The sequence below is a fragment of the Trachemys scripta genome, chromosome 12 (genome assembly GCF_013100865.1).
Source record: "Trachemys scripta elegans isolate TJP31775 chromosome 12, CAS_Tse_1.0, whole genome shotgun sequence".
In the NCBI taxonomy this organism is placed as follows: domain Eukaryota; kingdom Metazoa; phylum Chordata; order Testudines; family Emydidae; genus Trachemys; species Trachemys scripta.
The window spans coordinates 7,291,493-7,311,242 of record NC_048309.1 but is presented as its reverse complement, the minus strand read 5'-3'; the positions used below and the strand labels follow the sequence as shown (position 1 = coordinate 7,311,242).

The window sequence follows — 19,750 nt, the reverse complement described above, 5'->3', positions numbered from 1 at the left end:
GCGCCAGAATGCCGCCCCTAAAAATGTGCCCCGGCCGCCCGAGCTCACCTCCGCTGCTCCTGCCACGGTGCGCAAAACAGCTGATTCGCGCGCCGCTACTCGCCCTCCCTCCCAGGCTCTCAAACCTGGGAGGGAGGGGGAGATCCCGAGCGGCCGTTTCGCGCGCCGCTGCTCCCCCTCCCTCCCAGGCTTGAGAGCCTGGGGGGAGGAGGCAGGGCTGGGGATTTGGGGAAGGGGCGGAGTTGAGGCGGGGCCGGGGGTGGGGTAATTAAAGAACGGGGGGCGGCCAAAATTGTTTTTGCTTTGGGCGGCAAAAATCCTAGATCCGGCCCTGTGGGCTGGATCCCAAGCAGACATTTGGATCCAGGGGCCATTATCCTGAAGTTCAGGGGGATTTGGATTCAGGGTTTTAGTTCTGGCCTGGCCCTTCCCTAACAACAGATCGGAAGCTTTGCCTTGGGCAGAGACATTGGAGGCAGACATTTCTAGTAAATCCTGATGCTGTGTGGCGGACAAGAAACAGGAGCACATTACCCTCTATGCCCCCACTTAAACAGGGATAGGTTGTTTTGCAGGAGATGCTTCTGGGTAGTGCAGAAAGTAGGCAGAAAATGGTCCCTTTCCATTTCACTTGCCTGGTTTGGACCAAGCCCAGGTGTTTGTGTTCAGTCCAAGCCGCTGCACTGCCCAATCCTATCGCCGCCAAGCAGCAACGGCAGACGCTCGCTACAGTGAGTATCATTCCTCAAACAGACTGAATGATGCTAAACGTAAGGAGATTGCTTTTCAGTGAACCTGATGATATGCAGGACTGGCCTAGAAAAAAGAAAGGGAGAGAATCTAAAGTCTAAACAGATCTGTAGTTTCTCTGCTAGTTCAGAGCGTAATCAATTTTCAGCCTTTGGAAACTAAAATAGCTCTGATTTATAAAATTCCACAGTTCTCTTCTTTTCTCCTTTGTGTCTCCATTGCCTTATGAAGAGCTCAGAGTGTTTGCACTTTGTGATCCCCATGTTGGTATCCATAATAACAAAGCTTTGCACTCCCATAGCACCTTCCATCTGAGGATTTCAAAGATATTGAAGAGAGGTGGGCCTGGGGACCTGACACGTGGGGAGGTTAAGTGACTTGCACAAGGTGACAGAACAAGTCTGTGGCAGAGGTATTGGGAGAAATCCTGGCCCTGTTGAAGACAATGGCAAAACTCCTATTGACTTTAATGGAGCCAGGCTTCCACCCGTAGAACATAAGTGTGAAATTAAATGTGTGGTGTTTGTGTCAGCGCAGTGCTATGTTAACAAACCATGAGAAGCAGCTTGGCCTACAAGAGTGAGTTCTGCTTCTTGCTCTGTGATTTTGTGGGCATCTCACCTTATCTCTGCCTCAATGTCTCCAGCTAATAATAATTATCTACCTACTTCACAGGGGTGTTTCAAGCCAGCGTTGGTCCAGGACTTTGAGAGCTGTATACTTACTAAGTCTCATTATGTCGCTTTTCACAACTGAGAGGAATATTCCCTCATAGTTATGGTTAAACAATGAAGGTCAAGCAACCTCGATTTGTTTTGATTATTGTAAACTATCATGAAATATCAATTTACTTTGTGAATGTTGGTTTCACAAACTCCATGTTTGGAGTGCCTGGGAAGAAATAGTCTCCCGATGATGAAGAATACACTTTCATTTCTGCAGTTCTGTGTTTCTCACATGACAAAGAGAAACTGTATATGAAGCCCAGTTCTTTGTTGCCTCTATGGGAATAAAGGAAATGTATTGTCAGTTTCTTTATTTCTGATCCCAGTTTAACCCGTCAATCATCTGACTTGGATCAAAGAAGTCACCTTAAATAGGTATGAATGGAGACTTCTGATTTATCTTTATTATAGGAGCTAAATAAATGGCTTTTTTGTGCTTGTAAATCATAACATTTCTAAATATATTAGTCTCTCAGCCAACCTGCTGACTAATATAATGTCTATTTGTATGGATTTTTTTTCCTTTTCAGATTACTTTGGTATTGACTTATTTCAAATCATAATGCACAAAATCACAGACTCTAAATGGACGGGTTTAACACGGTGATTAATGAAAATATAATCCCAGCTACTGTACAGCCATCAGAAACCAGTTAGCTAATTAGAGTAATCACAGAGGTGGAAATAATTAAAAGAACATAAAATAGAGATGGAGTAATAACAACATTTTCCTTAGTGACTTAAAACTGGTGAGCAAACGATTAAACTCTAATCAGTTTACTGAGGGGGGTAGGAATAAATGAAGAGTGGATAGCAAAGGACTTATGAGTAGCTACAGCAAATAAGGACCATTAGACTGCACCAGAGAATGTAAGCAGAGTGGACTAGAGAGACTGCAACGAGATACAGTAGAAGGAATAATTGTACCAAGGACTGTTGGTGACCACTGAAAATGCATCATTAATATATAATCTTTGCCTGTGTATCTGTTATATAGCATCTTCCATCTAAGCTCAGCGTGCTTTATAAATATGAATTAATTCAGCCTCATAGGAAGTATTATTGTCCCCATTTAAACATGTGGAAACTGAGTACTGAGTGGTTAAGTGACTTGCCCGAGGACTTTTGTAGTTTGTCATCAACGAAAGCTCTGTATAGACAGAATTGCTCGTCGTATTTAGTGGCTAGTAGAGGCCCTAAATGTGATTAGGCCGTTATGACAGGCACTGTACAAACACTTAGGCCTGGTCTATATCTAAAACTTTAGTCAACCTAGCTACGTTGCTCAGGACTTCAAAAAATATCACGCCCTGATATTACCACCCAACCCCCAGTGTAACCCCCCAACTTCTCAAGGGAGTGGATTTTCTACAGCCCTTCCATGACTGGAGTACTGCCGTGCTGCTGTAGCGCAGACATGCCTGCACTGAAGAACCTAAGCGCTACTTGGAGAAGGCAAAGGAAAGGATCCTTTCTCTGCTGTCTTATTTCATTAAAATGCTGTACAAGATCTCGGGATTATTATTATTACTGAGGTTATCCTCCCTGCGATACCTATAGCTTTTCCTCCTAAGGATTGCCAGACTTTCCCCTGCTGGAATCATACTATGGGTGACATATCTTTTCGTTAATTTAGTTACTGTATTTAATAACAAAACAAAACGATTAGACTCAAGCCACAGAGAGAATCAGGGGTTGATTGTTTTAACATCCAACCAGTGGATCACAACTGTGTGAAATCAGAATTATTGCTCTCCTCAACAGGCTGCATTCATTTTATTGGCAGCTGCTTTCTTGTAAGCACCTGGACCTTGAACATCTGCCCAGTTGTCAGTGAAAATGTCCTGCTACACACACCTTAGCGCTGATCCTGCCCCCACCGAAGACAAGAAGAGGTTTCCCCACATAAACACACGCGTGAATGCGCGCACACACACACGTACACATGCACACCACACACTCACAAACTTATGCACACACACACATACGCAATTAAAAAAATGTTACTTCAGATTTTGCCTCCTGAAAACTGTCGCCTGTTTTCCTTCTGAGGGCCTGGTTTAGTATTCACCTCTCTGTACGCTGTTGTTAAATAGCAGTTGATTTGAGAAATCTCAGAGGTGTACCTGTTATATGCATAAGGTGTTTAACCATCATCAAAGCCAAAGCCTGTGGAGTGTTTGTTTTCCAAGTTCTAACACTTCCAGGGGTTGCATCTTTGAATTAACAGTGAAATGCCAAATACATGAATTAGCTGGCTGATGCTAAGTGCGGGGAAGGGGGAGCGAAGGGTATTTCGCTTACAGTTGCTGCTACTTTGGAAACAATGACTGGTGATGAACTAGAAATGGCAAAGTTATTTGTGTCAAGCTGTAATTGGGTCCTGATCCTGAGAACTGCCAAGGTCCTTATACACAGCGGGAGTTGAAAGTGATCAGCCCCAGGGCAGAGTGAGTCCTTACACAGCAGGTTTGTATATTTACAGCGGTAAGCACACCATTCTGTATATTATCGCATTTGCAGCTGCAGGCTTTCTAGTTAATTGATCCTGTAGCTAATTAACCCTATTAGCTCACTCTTTTCATTTGCTACCTTACTGCTCCCCTCCATTTTTCCAGTTCATTAATGAATATATTTAACACATTTTCCCAGAAACTCTCCCTTTGGGTTGAAATTCTCCTCACTTTGTGTCAGCTCCATGGTGCTTTTTGTTCTTTTGGAAGGCTAAGCATGATGGGCCAGATTCACTGGAGCACCCCGACCACTTGCCACCAACCCAGCAAAACGAACCAGCGTTCCTATGTGTGTAGCTCATCCTTAGTGAGGAATAATATCATATAGCTGGGAACACAATTAAAAACAGCAGGCCAGCGCGACAGTTGGTATAAATTGGCCTGGCTCTATTGAAGCTAATGGAACCACACCTTTCCCATGAGGCCTACAAAAAACTTGACAAGGGTTAGGCGGCTGGTGTGCTGACACCACTGTTTATCCTGTGGACCAATATTTTCCTCATTGTTTTCTTGGATTCCCATGTCTGTCTCTTGTCTGAGATTGTACGATCTTTGGGAGGGCGGCCATCTTTGTGTCCTGTGTTTGTACAGCACCTAGCGCAGTCAGGTCCTGGTTCACGAGTGGGGCTCCTAGACGCTGTGGTAATACAAAAAGAAACACATAAATAATAGCACACTGATTTACGTCAGCTGAGGCTCTGGTCCAATGAGTTTATAATCAATTTTAAAGGCATTTTCAGCCATGTGCAGGACAGATTTTTCTGCTAAGGATTTCAACTGCTTAGTGCAGGGGTGACCAACCTGAGCCTGAGAAGGAGCCAGAATTTACCAATGTACATTGCCAAAGAGCCACAGTAATACGTCAGCAGCCCCCAATCAGCTCCCCCCCCACTCCCAGCACCTCCCATGCTCTGACAGCCCCGCCAATCAGCACCTCCCCTCCCCCCCGCACCTCCCGATCAGCTGCGTGCAGGAGGCTTTGGGGGCAGGGAGGAGCGAGGACATGGCAGGATCAGGGGAGGGGGTGGGAAGAGGTGGAGTGGGTGCAGGGCCTGTGGCAGAGCCAGGGGTTGAGCAGTGAGCATCCCCCGGCACATTGGAAAGTTGGCGCCTGTAGCTCCAGCCCCGGAGTCGGTGCCAATACAAAGATCCGCATATTAACTTCTGAAGAGCTGCATGTCGCTCCGGAGCCACAGGTTGGCCCTGTGGAGTTTCACAGCCCAGCATGGTACAGCTAACAGCCTCTACCTTTCACAGCTTCCTGGGGAGGGTGGGGGGACCAGAACAATTCAGAGAAACATGAATAACTAATATAGAGCAAATTTGGCTACCAGGCCTGTAGAAGGCTTTTTCCTTGACCTCTGCTAGCATTTATTGATGCCTGAGGTAACAATGAGTCTTGTACGGAAAAAATGGAAAGGAAAACCACTGGACGAGGAAAAGCAACCCGGGAAGAAAGCGGGAGGGAAATGGACTCTACTTGAATGGCTGGGGCTGCAGAGGAAGCTATATTGTTAAAACAAGCACCCCTTTTGGCTTGAGGGGACTGAGCGAGGCATTTGCTGGAATACAGAGCCCATGAGGGTCAGAGCTATCAGAACGGGTTGCGGAGAGTGAAAGACAAATTACATAAAAGACGAGTGAATGTGCTCAAAAGCGAGATATTCCAAAGCAGGGACAGGAAAGCAGAAAGCAGTGGGTCTGGGGAGACATGAATGGGATGTGGCTGGTTTCGATCTGGAGGAGCTGGCCAGAGCTGAAATCTGAATCCAATTCAGAGATGTGCAGGATCAGGGAACAAGCAAGGGAGAGCCTGGCTAGATGAACTCCGGAGCATAAAGCTGACAATTAGTCTTTCAAGCAAATGCCCCTTCAATACAGCCTGAGTATCCTACACGGCCTGATGTTGGAAAGGGAAAAATACTATAAATGTCCTGAGAGGAGACCTCTGAAAAAGGAACTCCTTTCAGAGAAGAAAGTCAGTTCTCAAGGGTAAGTGCCAGACTTGCAGATGAATGATTGCTTGTTGATAATTGATTACAGAAGCTTTTGCTCTGTGATGGAGCAGGACTTTGTCAGGCCCACTAGCTATCCTGTTGCCATGGGCACCTGTCCACCTCTTTCACCAGAGCTTCCTCGGCAGCTGAAAACCTCTCTCTAGAAAAAGGGAGCAGTCTCCTTAGGATGAGGAGCTGAGAAAAGGAGAGGCAGGAGAAATGGAAACTCTTCTTTAGAGGTGATACGTTCAAGAGAACTTTTAATAATAATTATCTATTATATGTATGGCAGTGGCAGCAGCAGGCCACCCTCTGCGAATCAGCGCCCCATTGTGCTAGGCGCTGTACATACACATATGATCCCTGGCCCAAGGAGTGTACAGTCTAAGTAACTGCTTGGTCACTAACGATGGATTGCCTGTTCTAAATCGTTTCGAATGTTGTTTGCCGGGACTTTTTTTTAACCCCGCCCATATTTTCGAGTTTATCAAGAGAAAGTGTTCCCCTCACGCCCTCATAAGAAATAGAGTGCAGTAAGGTATGCCCACTAGTAGCTGTTTTGAAATGTCTCCGCTAAAGGCTAAGAGAATGCCAGGGGGTGAGATCAGAGTAGTAACGTCAGGCCCTGATCCTGTGAGTCATGATGGTGCCTGCTTGGCCTGCACTGAGTCCAAAGGGCTCACTTTTAGGATTAGGCCATTAAGGTGAACGCCGCAGGATATCTTTAGAGGCAGCCTAGCTGCTGGGACTGGCATAAAACCACACTGAGGGGTCAAGTCCATGGAACCTTAAAGATAAAGAACGAGTCCTTTAACCTTTCTGATCCCTTTAATATCCCTTATCTTCCTGTAGGGAAAATCCCATAGAATTAGAAAAGAATAACTTTTCTGTATGTTGTTTTTGACCATCCTCTAGTTTCATAGAAAGTCGTAGCTTTACCATCATGTTCTGTATAAGGGCCTCATTGAAAGCCTAGAAAGTCAATGGACATACTCCTGTTGACTTCAATGAGCTTTGGGCCTGGCCCATAGAAACGTTCCAATTTTAGACTGATTCAAAGCCCACTGGTGTCTTTCCAATGACTTTGGATCCAGCCCACATGCACAAAGTTGGCAGAACCTGGCCTCGTGTTTCTGCTGAACTCTATTGCTTGCATACCTATTAAAATCCATAAAACTTTTCCATCGGGGTATTTTATTTATTTCAGTTTACCTACAGTGTGTCCATCCAAAGTTCTAGGATATGGGAGGAACATACTTACACCGACCTTCTTACCTAGCAGGGTAGCAGTGAGGTTTAATTAGTTATTATCGGTAGAACACTTGGAGTGCTAAGTCTTCTTCCTCTTCTTCTAGCCTTAGCCCCATCTCTATGGGGTCAGCTCTTCGAGTCCTCCTTCTCCATTCCAGTCGGTCTTGAAGCAGTTCCTCGGAAACTCCGCAGGTACTCAAATCCTCTTGTATGACATCTGTCCATCCAGTTTTGGGTCTTCAAATCTTTCTCTTACCCTCCATTTCTAAGTTTAAAACCCTATTTCCTATATATTCTTCTGATGTTCTTTTCCCAGGCCCAAACCATGAAAGCCAGAATCCCCTCATGTCTATAATAGGTACCACCTTCCCCTTCCCCTAATTCATTTATTCCAAACTCGGTCCATCCTTGTAACATCCATCTTAACCTTTTCATTTCCACTGAATTCAAGATCTGCCTCCCATCTCTTCCTCAGTGCCCAGCATTTGGAGCCATGCTTTGAGTGCTAAGTACTACTTGTAATAAAAACAAGGTGAAATATATGGCTTTGAGTTAGACTCCTGCAAGTGGGAAAATTGTGAGCTAGGCTTCAGTATTTGACGTTTGAGTTATAAACCCCTGAAAGTAGAGGTTTATAGCAGAGAAGAGGCTGTCAGACAGAGCTAGCCTGGCACTAACAGTAGCTCTGCAGTGTAAGAGAAAGTAGTGGAGACACACACTGAAGATGATCATGGCAGGAGAAATGAAGGTGTGTTAAGAGTTCCTGAACTAACCCCACCCACCCAGACATTGATCCTACTGATGATTAAAGGATTTGCCTCTGAAAAAATGGGATGCAAAGCAATAAAAACCAAGCAGCAGCCATTGACAGTGAGACTTCTGCGGAAGGCAGAGGAAGGAATTTGGCCAAAAAAGGAAGTAAATATCCAGTGCCGGTCACAGAATTCACAGGCATCTTAGACTGCCCTGGCCACCCTCAGCTTTCCATGATCTGCTCGTGTGTTCTTAACGGGTAGTGAATAACTGCTTCAGAATGAAAGATCTGACACCTTGAGTGCATTGGATTCTTGTTTTCTTCAATATGAGATGCCATCACTCTGATTCAGAGAAAAGGGTCCAAATATGATTAGCTAGACAGTGCCCAGTGCCCAATGTTCCAACGAGTCCTGCTCTGAAGAGTTTATGATCTAACTGTAATAGAGCACATGACACTTATTGGTGAACTAATTATAGACCAGGGACAACACAGTTTGAAAGATGAGTCACATCTCTCCGTTACTGAGTTAAGTGAAGCTAAGAATAGCCACGCATTCACCTGAATGGCACCAGTCAAAGAGCCCCTGTATCAGCAGCCATTCAGTCTACATAGCAAAGATGATGAGCCTCTCGATATACCACAGGAGGATCAAAATTCATTCCCAGTGTAATTCCAGGAGATCTGTCTTATTATTTAATATTTATATTATTTTAGCACTCAGAGCTTTAATTAGGATTGGGACTCCATTGTGCTAGGAGCTGTGCAAACACATACAAAGAGCCAGTTTGTTCCCTGAAGAGCGGCCTATCTATTTAATCAGTCTATCTAATGTTTTTGGCTAACCTATCTAATCTATCCATGTAGGCAGTTATAAAGAGAACCATACTCTGCAGGAAAGGCAGCGTGGCTTAGTGCACAAAGCACTGGAGTGGGAATGAAGAGGCCTGGCTCTGCCACTGATCTGCTGTATGACCTAAAGCAAGTCACTTCCCCTCTTTGTTTCCCCACTCGCACCCTTTGCCTATTTAGCACGTTCTGTGTATGTACAGCACCACACACACTCAGGCCGTCGGTTGGGACCTCTAGCTGCTACTGTAATACAAATACTAATAATTAGAGCTGGGTGAAAAAATGCCACTGAAACCTTTTTTCATCTGAATTTGCTGATTTGTCATAATCGAAATGTTCCATGGAGACGGTTCCATTTCAATGAAGATGTGATGGAGCCCTGCCCGCCAGGCCCCTAATGAAACTTGCCTGGCCTCTTGCTAGATCAGCCACCTGGCTCCTTGGCAGCCCGCTTGGTGTGCCATGCCTGGTAGCCATGACTCCCAAGCTCCCAGGCTTGCGTCTCCTCAGCAGCCCGGATGCCCAGAGCTTCAAGGGTCCGCGTCTCTGGGGCAGCCTTCCAGGTGGACGACTCTGGTGCCAAAGCTCCATTCCCTTTCACCAATCATTTAAAACTTGCTGATTTGCATTCCAAGTCCGAACAAAACCAGATTCTGACCTATCGAAAATCCTCCGTGAACCAGAACGACCTTTCTCCACCCGCTCTAGTTACTAACTCATTGCTGGGGTACTCCAGCACCAGCTTCACCTGGGAAGAGTTTGGATCGACACACTTATAACTCCAAAGTCTTCAATTTAGCAGGGAGTTGTAATAAACCATAGAAATGTGTGCCTAGGTGTTTTCCCAAGAGAAAACTCCCAGCCATGAATTTTCATATTCATTCCTTATTAATGAGACAGCGCAAGGCGCACTGAGTTGGATTTCACCCCTGGTAATTAGAGGTGACCTACCTATTGCTGCTGGATGAAATAGCTCCACACGGCGGGCTATAAAAAATCTAAGCACCAATTTTCCAGTTGGAATTGGTAACCATTAATGCAATCCCCATTGGGTCTTAGCATTTCAGCAGTGGCCTTTTGTCTGTTTAATTTAACCTGGATGCAATAAGCAAAGAAGACTAAAGTAGCCGGAGACACAGAATCAATGAACACACCCTGCAGCTGAAGAATGTGCAGAGACTACTAAGCGGATCTTCATTAGCTAGTCACACAGTAAGAGCATTCACATGCTTTTTCAGGAAAGTCCTTTTTTCCATGCATTTATCGCTAATCCTGATCTGTGGATTTGGCGCTTCTCTCCGGGAACCTCACAGCTCCCAGGTGATCACATTATCCTCACCAAAAAGCTGGACACTGGGAGCAAGTCAGCAGCAACTGAAAAAGAAACTATATGACGCTGGTTGGAGAGGGAGAAGATAATTCTCATTGGTGTCTTCTCTACTGGCAAGCAAAACAGCATCAATTTTCTTTGCAGCCCAAACAACGTAGCACAGCTATAGGATTACTCGTGATTCTTGATTGCCAGCATGTAGTTTGAATCCCATTTGTTACTGATCTAGCTACGTCCACATCTTCCTGGCAAATGGAGGGATGTTCAAACAGATTGTATAGCTCCATCAGCCAGAGGTCCAAGATCAGAATCATCTCATCTGGGTCACGCCAGCTGCTCCACCCTCTGTATGTATACCTAACGCAAGCACGTCTGAGTTTGGTGTCACTACACGTGTATGTTCTTTGAAAGCCAGTGGAAAAGCTGTGATGGAGAAGGAAAAACATGTTATGGCCCCAGAAAAACAGCATGAACCCTGATTAGCCCATAGCGAACCACTTACATGGGAAGCTTCCATAAGACAGAGGAGAGCATGCTCTGAGAGTGTTGTGTCTCTGAAACAAAAAGAGAAGGGAAGGGCTGATGGCCAGGGCTTCCTTCCCATGCTCTACCCCTGCCGTTTTTGCAGCGGCAGGAGGGATGCTCAAGTCATATTCTCCAGCCCCACAGATACAAGTTGCTCCATGACAGCTACCAGTGGTGGATGAATCTGATTCTAGGGGTCTTAAAATCCCACTAACCCATGGTGAGGGTGTAGCTTTTCTGCTGGAATTTAGTGCTTTTCAGTGGAACTCCCCTGCAGGGCAGGTGGGAATTGAAGGTCTCAGAACTCAGCTTTGTAAGCTCCCAATGCCTTTAAGGCGCTCTGATCTGTGCCCCCTCCCTGCAGAGAGGTAGGAAGGACAGCGGTGGAGCTGAAGGGGCTCAGGATTTCTGGGAAATTCTGGCCCAAAGCCCTACAGAACCCCAACCAGTTCTGCAGAGCTCCAGTCCCTGGACACAGCTGCCTAGGCTGCCAGTCCTTTCCGCCACACTGACTTCACTATGACTCTGCTTTTCGATGCTAGTCAGGCCATTAAACCATGGCTGCAGTGTTCCACACCTCGGGACCCCTGCCAGCTCCTAAGGGTCCTTGCCAGTGTAGGGCTCAGAGCGGGTTTGCTGCTTCCCTTATTATGTGCCCCTCATTTCATCTCTGTGTTAGCTCTGCCCTCCTGCCCAATGGGCACCAATAACAGACACGAGAGTGGAAATGGGGAGATCCCAGATTTAGTCCCTGAAACCTTCAAGCCGATGGAGATGAAGGATGTTTCAGGTGCCATTTCACCTGGCCTAGAGGAATAGCTAATGTGGCCAGTCCAAGGCAGAAGGTTAATAGCCATACACCCCTCATAGCTTCATTCCCTTCCTCCCTGGCCAGGTAAATGGTGCAGAAGGGACACATATACAAAACAGCATGAAATGGTAAAATGGTGGCTATTCCCACTGACTGTGGAGGATACATCAATTGCTTATTATAGCCCAGGCCTGGAATTCCCTACACTCCCTGGAACCAAACAGACTAGAATCCCAGTAAGATTGACCCTGTGGGCCCACTGGCGGAAAGGGGCAGGAGCAGGCAGGCAGGAGGAGGGGTGTCCGCAGGAAACCTTGCAAAAGATTCCTGTCTACTCTGTGTAGACTGAGACGGGAGGTTTTCTGGAACTTTTCATCAGCAGCCATTTGCCCTGGCAAAATTTCCTCTCACTTGCTGCGTGCTGCTTAGTGGTCATGCTCCCGGCCAGACGTGGCTGCATTTCAGTGCAGTTGTATATAACATGCTACAGCTGTGTGCACAGACACGGAACTCAGGACCGTTTGCACTAAAAGCCCAAGCTCCTGCCACTTGAATTAAAGGAACAACTCCATTAAATGTTATTAAGTAGCATGGTCTTATCCACCACCTACAGAGACATGATCGTAAGTACTAAGCCAGTTCATCATATACGTCTTCTCTTAGGAAATGCTCATCCCAAGAACCTGAGCTCCATGGGAGTTTAAGTCCCATATGAGGTGCCATTTTGGAAAGACAGATATTTGCCACCATAGGGAATCACACCAAAATCGCAAAGTTCTAATGCATCAGCTAAGAAAAAGCAACCCCCGTCACCTGGAAGTCTGTAGCAGGCTGTTGTAGTTGCTTGGGCTGGCCACTAGAGGAAGACGTTCACATGCAGAGCCAGAGAATTATGTGTAATTTATGACACACTCGGGGGATCTTCAGAATGATAGACCCTGTGTAAATGCAGTTTTCAACTTGGCCTTAACTAGCCCCCCATTTTTGTTTCTACAAGTACAAAGTAGGTACAGTTACGGGTCAGCTTGGAGGTCTACGTGCCTGATCACACCCACAATTCCAAAAGGATTCCAGTTTTTAAAAGCTTAGTCTAAACTATTATTCTTTACTATTGAAATGTTTGATAAGAATTCACCCACACTTCCAATCACTTGCAGCCTATTAGGAGCAGCATATTTGTCTGTGTTGTGTTTCATACAGTGCCTGTCTCTGTGGCATCTGAGAAGAGCCAGTTGGGGAATTTTTGAGGAAAAAACATGTTGGGAAGGTTTCTCAGGTCCAGGAAGGAATTTCTGCTCAAAGCCAGGGAGAGAAAGAACCAATGAGACCCACCCCAGAATGTCCCAGTCGGGGATCGAGGGGTTCATATCCCTGCTCTGCCTGATTCAGTGTCCTAATCACCTAGCAATAGAATCCATCTCTTTTGCGGGAGCTGTTCCACTCTGTACGAATAATTAAATATTTATTAGGCCACAGAGAGAGAGTAATGAATCAGGCTAGAGCAGGGCCTCGTACTTGGACTTTCTACATCCTAGCTGAGTGCTCTAACCACTTGGCTATTGTTAGAGAGGGGGGCTCACATTTTTCATGGAAAATTTCAAAAAGCCTTGGTTTCATCCCAATGCAGAATAGGAAAAAATTGAAATCCTGAACCTTTTTCAAAGGACAGGAAAACAGTTTTCTGCCCAGCTGTATATCTACGTCCCTTACAAACACTTGATTCGGTCTGTGAACACAATCGGAGAAGCAATTTGATTTCTCAATGCCTGTCCTGTTTGACTAAAAGGTTCTAAACTTCTAGCTATAATTATTCATATTGTCTTGTCCTGTGAATTTCTTCAGAGAAGGGTTAGAAACAGAAGGGGAGAAAGAGAGCGTGAAGTCTTGAAAAGCAAATAACAGAATGCCTATTGTCCTCATCACTGTATACAGTGATCATCTGCTCTCTTCTATACAGGCACTTATTTTTTCCTTCCACTATGATGGGAGAAATAAGAGATTACAATATATATATTCTGGTCACCCTATCTCAAAAACGATAGAACAGGAAGAGCAGGGAGAGGTGACAAAAACATGAGAGATGTGGGGAGATTTCCATGCAAGAAGAGATTGTTGTGTGCAGTGTAGGTGAAGCCGTGCTGCTCCCAGGATATTAGAGAGACAAGGAGGGTGAGGTAATATCTTTTATTTGACCAACTCTGCTGAAGTTGGTCCAGTAAAGGATATTACCTCACCCACATTGTCTCTCTGAGAAGAGAGCGTGACTGTTTAGAGCATTAGAGAGGAGACAAGTAAAAAGGGAGAGAAGAGAGACATGCAGCCTGTATGCAAGGAGCTTGGAAAAGGTTTGGGTCATTACACTACGATGACTTCCTAATATAAAGGCTTGCAGAAATTCAGAAGAAAACGGAGAGAGAAATCCCTCTATATCTTAAGCACAGCTGAAAGAGTCTTGCTTTTTAATTACACAATTTGGAGCTTTGAAAAACATCCCAGAGGTAGTCGTTTATCTTTGCCACACAATCTAATAAATCACATCCTTCTACCAAACTTCCTCATGGCTCTGGGTTAAACCGTAGTTAATCCATGTCAACGACTTGGTCTTTTTTGAAAGTGAGGTGCCTTATTTCAGTGCTTTTGCTGCCCGAGCCCCTGGTTTCCATATAGGTGTCTTTTAAATGGAGAGAAAACATATTACAGCAAGTTCTTCAAAGCTTTTTTATTTTATTTTTTATTTTATTTAGTTTTATTTTTCCAGGACCAGGTAACACGTCTTGTGCTTCATAGGCAGGGCTTTCCTTGGGGTGCCCTTGAAGTATATTTTTTTCTAGCAATGGATGTTCCCCGTCTGTAGTCAAGGGTGCCCTCTTCTGGCATCGAGGAATATTTAAAGCATTCTTTAATGGAGTAGGAGAGCTTAGCTGTAAGACTGGCACCTTAGAGACTATCAAATTTATTTGAGCATAAACTTTCATGGGCTACAGCCCACTGCTTCGGACTGTTCACCAAACGACTGAATTAATGGTAACAAATGCTATCATTATTAATTATTATTATTATTATTTATTTGTACTGCATGAGCCCCTAGGGGCCCTGCTATGGCAGACACCTGGAGTACCCCTTGGCAGCCCACTCATCCCTTTCTCAGTTTCCCCTACTAGGTTTTAATGTAGGTTTCAATGAGGTTTTAATATAGTGAACAGTGTCCCTTCAGGGGTTTAATTTACTTAACTGAAGGCCAAAACATGATACACAAACAAGTCTTCATCCCAGCAATTAGCTACTCACAGGCAGATCTGGGTTGGCTCATTCCCCTTCACAAAGCCTGTCACAGGTAGGCTGGGTGCCTGACCCCTCAGAGGGCCAGCTACCCAGTGACATATCCCCCTATCCTCTGAACCTTACCCTTCCCATGGCTAGCTTCAGTATCTGCGCATGTCTATATGGGTGACCAGCAAAGCCCTCTTGATCCGGGCCCTCTTCTGGAGTCAAGCCTCTTGCTACCACCTGGGATGTGTTCCCTCTCTGGGTTCAGCCCCCTCCCAGGTCAAATCACTGCAGCTCTTCTCTGGAGCAGCGTGTAGTTCCTCTACAATCTGGACCACATACTGCTAGCTGGTAAGGACCTTTTGCTGGGACCAGGTCTCTGTAGTGCTTGGCACTTGTAGCTCTCCCCCTTCAGAACCTCTGCCCTCTAGGAGTATCCTTCCTAGGTTCCCTTTCCTGGTGACTATGACGCTGGGAGACCAGGTGCCAGCTCATGCCAAGGCCTCACTGAACACTTATGAATGCATAGCTGGAAACTAGTCTGGCTTTCCTGTGCGTTGACGTTATCAGAATAGATATTAGAGTTATAACAATGTGTTTAATTTTTAGACTTTATGAAATGCTTGTAGAATGCCGCATGTATTAATCCTGCTTAGTCCATGTTCTCAGGTAATGTTGAAATGTTTGCTCCGTAACTATACAAATGTTTGTTAACATTGTAAATTCCCCACCGTCAGGGGAGAAGCATTTCCAAGTGTGAAATATTATTTCACCGGAAGAGGTGTTATCTACTACTCATCATGGGCCACTGGGAAACAAAGACTTTGTCAGTTGCTCCCCCATCTCACCCATGAAGAGATTCCCTGCAGCATTAGCTTGGACTCTAGAGAGTGTGTGTGCAGACAGGGGTGTGGGGCGGGGGGAAGAGGAGGGAATCAAAATCTCTAACCAGAAGAAATTGAGGTCTCTTTCTGCAAAGATTCCTAAACATAAGCAAGAGATCCCCATGCTGCTTGGCCTGGGTCAGTCCTAAAGGACATATAGAGCTCCTTATTATAGAAATTTATATTGTCTTTTGAAATCTAAGACTGTAACTCATTTGTGTATGTATGTCTCCTGTTTTAACCTTGTAAATAACTCTCTTGTTTCTTTTCTTAGTCAATAAATCTTTAGTTTATTACAGGATTGGTGACAGGTGTTGTCTTTGGTTTGAGATCTGCATACAACAGACCTGGGGTAAGTGACCAGTCCTTTGGGACTGGGAGTAACCCCAAAATTGTTGTGATTTTTGGTGTAAAGTGACTATCTATCACATAGTCCAGCTTGCCTGGGTGGCAAGATAGACTGGAATGCCCAAGGGGACTGTCTGTGTCTCCATGGTAAGATTGCTATAGTGCTTTAGGAGTTCATGCTTTTTACTAGGTTGCTGGAACCTAATTATAGAACACACAACCGGTTTGGTGTGTCTGCCCTGCCTTTTGACCATCTGCCCTGAGGTTGGCACCCACAGTCGTGAGCCACTCCAGACAGTGTGACAGTGAACTTCTTAACCAGGTCCTCTGGGAAGTCCCTCTCCTCTTGACTGAGCCCTCATAATCCTTTCCTAGGCCCAGGCAATTAACTAGCCAGAGGGGGATCTGGGTTGGCTCGTTCTCCCTAGTGGAGCCTGTCATAGGTTGGTTAATTCTCCGCCAGCTGTCTTGTGACAGACCCCAGACATCAAGCAAGCCCCATTGTGCTTCATGCTGTACAAACCCTTAACAAAAAGATGATCCTTGCCCATAAGAACTTGCCACGTAAGTCAAGCTCACACTCTAAGCAGCAGGCAGAGGGCTCACTAAATTGTTAGTGGCAGTGGCTGGAAGGGTTTGGATTATAACAAAATACTGATGAGGGGTCCTGTCTTTACCAGTGACCGCTTGTTCTGTTAACAGAAAGTAGAAACATAATAGAAGAGCAGGTGTAATGTGCTGTATATATTCCTATATATAAAACACATCTTTATTTGTGTAAAGAAAAGGGTCTTTGGTGAAATTGGCCTGACCTAGCACTCAGGATATAATGATTGTAATACAAATGGTTTTTATCTGTATCTGAAAATAAACAAGCAAAAAAGTAATGGAACAGGGTCTGGACACAATACAGTCTAGTGATAAGGATATTTAACACTTCTTGTCTGTAGAGCTCAAAATACTTCGAAAAGCTGCATAAGCATCATTCTCTCCATTTTATAGATGGGCAAACTCAGGCCCAGAGAGGGTGACTTTCCAAATCAGTAGCCGAGCCAGGATTAGGCCTCCTGACTCATAGCCCAGTGCCCTGTTCCCTGGCTCCTCCTGACTAAAGGTTTGGAATCAAGATTGTGGTTTCCCATGTCCATCAATATATTTTTACTATTTTCTTTTGAGTGTCCCTAGGAATCCAAGCAGCCTGGCTGAAAAGAACTTCTTTGGTCTGTTTTGGTTCATATTCTCATTCTAGCTAACCAGATTTAGCCATGTCTAATGTTCTCGCCACCATCACAGATTTTGTTCTCTTTAGTACTTGGACAAGTAAAAATTAATGGCATGTGGACAAGCGTTTTCAGGATGAGGTCCACAGATTACAGACTCTTCCAGGGCACATCAGGTGACTGACTATTGGTAAAGCACATAAGTGCTACAGAGGCTGCCACTCTGGCTTTTGTGATGTGGCCTAGAATAGTGTGCTCCCTTTGTGGCTTAACCACTCTGCTTCGGCAAACATCGTAACCTGAAAAGAGAAATAGGTTTCCAGGGCTCCACCGGCTGCCTTAAAATCAAATGTAGACTTACAAAGTATAGGCAGCTGACTGCAGACTTCCCTCACTGGCCTGGATTGTTCTGTCAAGGCCTGGACTGCGTTCGTGTTCTTTCAGTGTAACTGAGTAACGTTAGAAGGTTGAATTTACCAAATGACTCACAGAGAAGGGTACATTGTGTGCAATGTTTGGAGTTCCAACTGGGTGTGTGTGAGAGTGTGTCCAGGATGGCTGATTACTAAATTGAATTGACATAGACATGTCATGAGAAGGTCAGGGTTCTCCATTTGACTTTTCATTTCCTGAGTAAGATGCCTGTGGTCCCCTAGTCATTTCTTCTGAATAAATCCTATGTCGAATCAACAGGAAGCTATTTCAGGATGTGATATTTCAAAAGGTGGGATTTCCTGAGTGATCATGATCAGCATAGCCATGTGGGTGAGAAACTTGACAGTGGATCGTACCCCTCACATCTGCTTGAGCTAGTCCAGGGTAGTCCACTGTACTGCACTCTGGTTAGGGCTAAGTTTGGAGGATGACAGGATGGAAGTTTCTAATTGGTGCAGAAAGCAGCTGTCTGAATAAGCAGGCTGCTGTGTAGTGAGGAGTAGTCAACAAATGGTTGCGAAGCACCATCAGATCGCCAAATAAACCAAACTAGAAAAGTAGAGGGTATTATTTTAAGGTAAATAATGGAGCACTGTTGAATAGCCAGGCTGGTTCCCGGGTGGAAAGAGCTGAATAAAAAATGTCAATAAGTCCTACAAAAAAACAGGAACATATTCTTGAACTCCATCTACTGGCACTCTACCTATAAGCTATTTGCAGACATCTCTCATTTACAGAGCACTGCTCGAACAGGGGATGCCCATATATTTGTGGAGAGGTAGTAGATCTACGAGACAGCTAACAGGAAAACTCATTAAGAAGTCTGGAGCCTGCAATTTGCCATAAGAGATCAGGTCCTTGTCAGCCTTGCACTTTGCTCCTTTCTCAGGAGTTTTCACTGTTTCCTGAAAGCTCTTCACCTTCTTTACAGCACCTAGCATAATGGTAGTCCCAGTCTTGATTAAGGCCTCTAGGCTCAACAATAATAATAACCATAATTAACAACAACCCCAGGCATGAGGGAAGGAACAAATGTTGGGAGGAGGGTAAAACCCCTGGCACGAGGAAGGAGAAGGGATGGATCGGGGGGGTGGGGGTTCAGGGAGTCCCTGAAATAGAGAGTGACCCACAGGGAGCTTGAGTGGGAGAATAGAGGAATGCAAGGAACCCCTGAGATGCACAATGAACTCAGCCTACAGAAGCAGGAAAGTGTTTAACCCTTCAGAACTATTACTAGTACTACTACTAATACTACTAATAATTAATAATTAATAGTTAATAAATAGAGCATTCCAGATTGGTTTTTCTCCCAAACGCCACAAAAGCTAGGCTTGTTTTTGAATGAATCAACTTCCCTTTCATCTCCACTAGGTGGAGCAGTGAGACTTCTGTTTCCTTCTTTCCCTCTTTTTCCTTAAAAATCTTAGCTGAGATGAGCATTGAGAAAAGTACCCAAGAGGGCCTTATTGGCTGGAACGCGTCAGTAATTTGCACAGGTGTCAGAGAAGCCCATAGGGCTCCACTCACCCTTTAGGCTGATTATCCAGTTATTCCGTGAATTTCCTGCCCTACTGCTATGCATATTTTGCTGGCCACCGACTTAGGAAAGGGAGTGTGTATCTGCAGGAGTGCATAGTTACGAAAGAAAAATTGCTGCCTAGGACTGCTACACATTTGTGCAGCTGATATTTTAAGCAAGTTTCATTTGCACTCAGAAAACGTGATTATGAATAAGGCTTTTGTTATTCAGGATTTGTTAATTTCATTTTTCAGGGTTTATTTTTAAGCTATTTTTTAGTTTTATGTAGACAAAACATTGGGATGATGAAGGGTTTTCTCTTTATATATATGGCAATAAGTAATGTATATTATATACTGTAATGAGAGATCTCTTTATAAAGTTCCCTAGTATGCTTTAAAGCAATAGTAGTAGCTTTAGTGTGCCCCAGCAGGGTCTACATGGACCAATTAATATTCAACACATAAGTGCGCATAAGAAATCTCACCCCCATAGTCTGTATTACTATTCCCTGTAGACAAGCCCTTAGATACAAGTTAACATTTCCAGTACTTTTCTGGCATTTATTG

General features: G+C 44.8%; 1 long non-coding RNA gene across 4 annotated transcripts in view; it reads left to right on the top strand.

Annotated features, from left to right (window-relative positions):
• Positions 1 to 15,907, top strand: part of LOC117886349 — a 100,540-nt gene extending 84,633 nt beyond the window's left edge. Inside the window, exons 12-13 of one of the 4 annotated variants that reach the window (XR_004647930.1) lie at positions 7,341 to 7,428; positions 15,513 to 15,907. This is a non-coding gene — a long non-coding RNA (uncharacterized LOC117886349). Of the gene's footprint in view, positions 1 to 1,425; positions 1,780 to 2,005; positions 4,804 to 7,340; positions 11,803 to 15,512 lie in introns of those variants that run through there. The other 3 variants (XR_004647929.1, XR_004647928.1, XR_004647925.1) reach the window with 3 other exon arrangements.
• Positions 15,908 to 19,750: the final 3,843 nt, after the last annotated feature.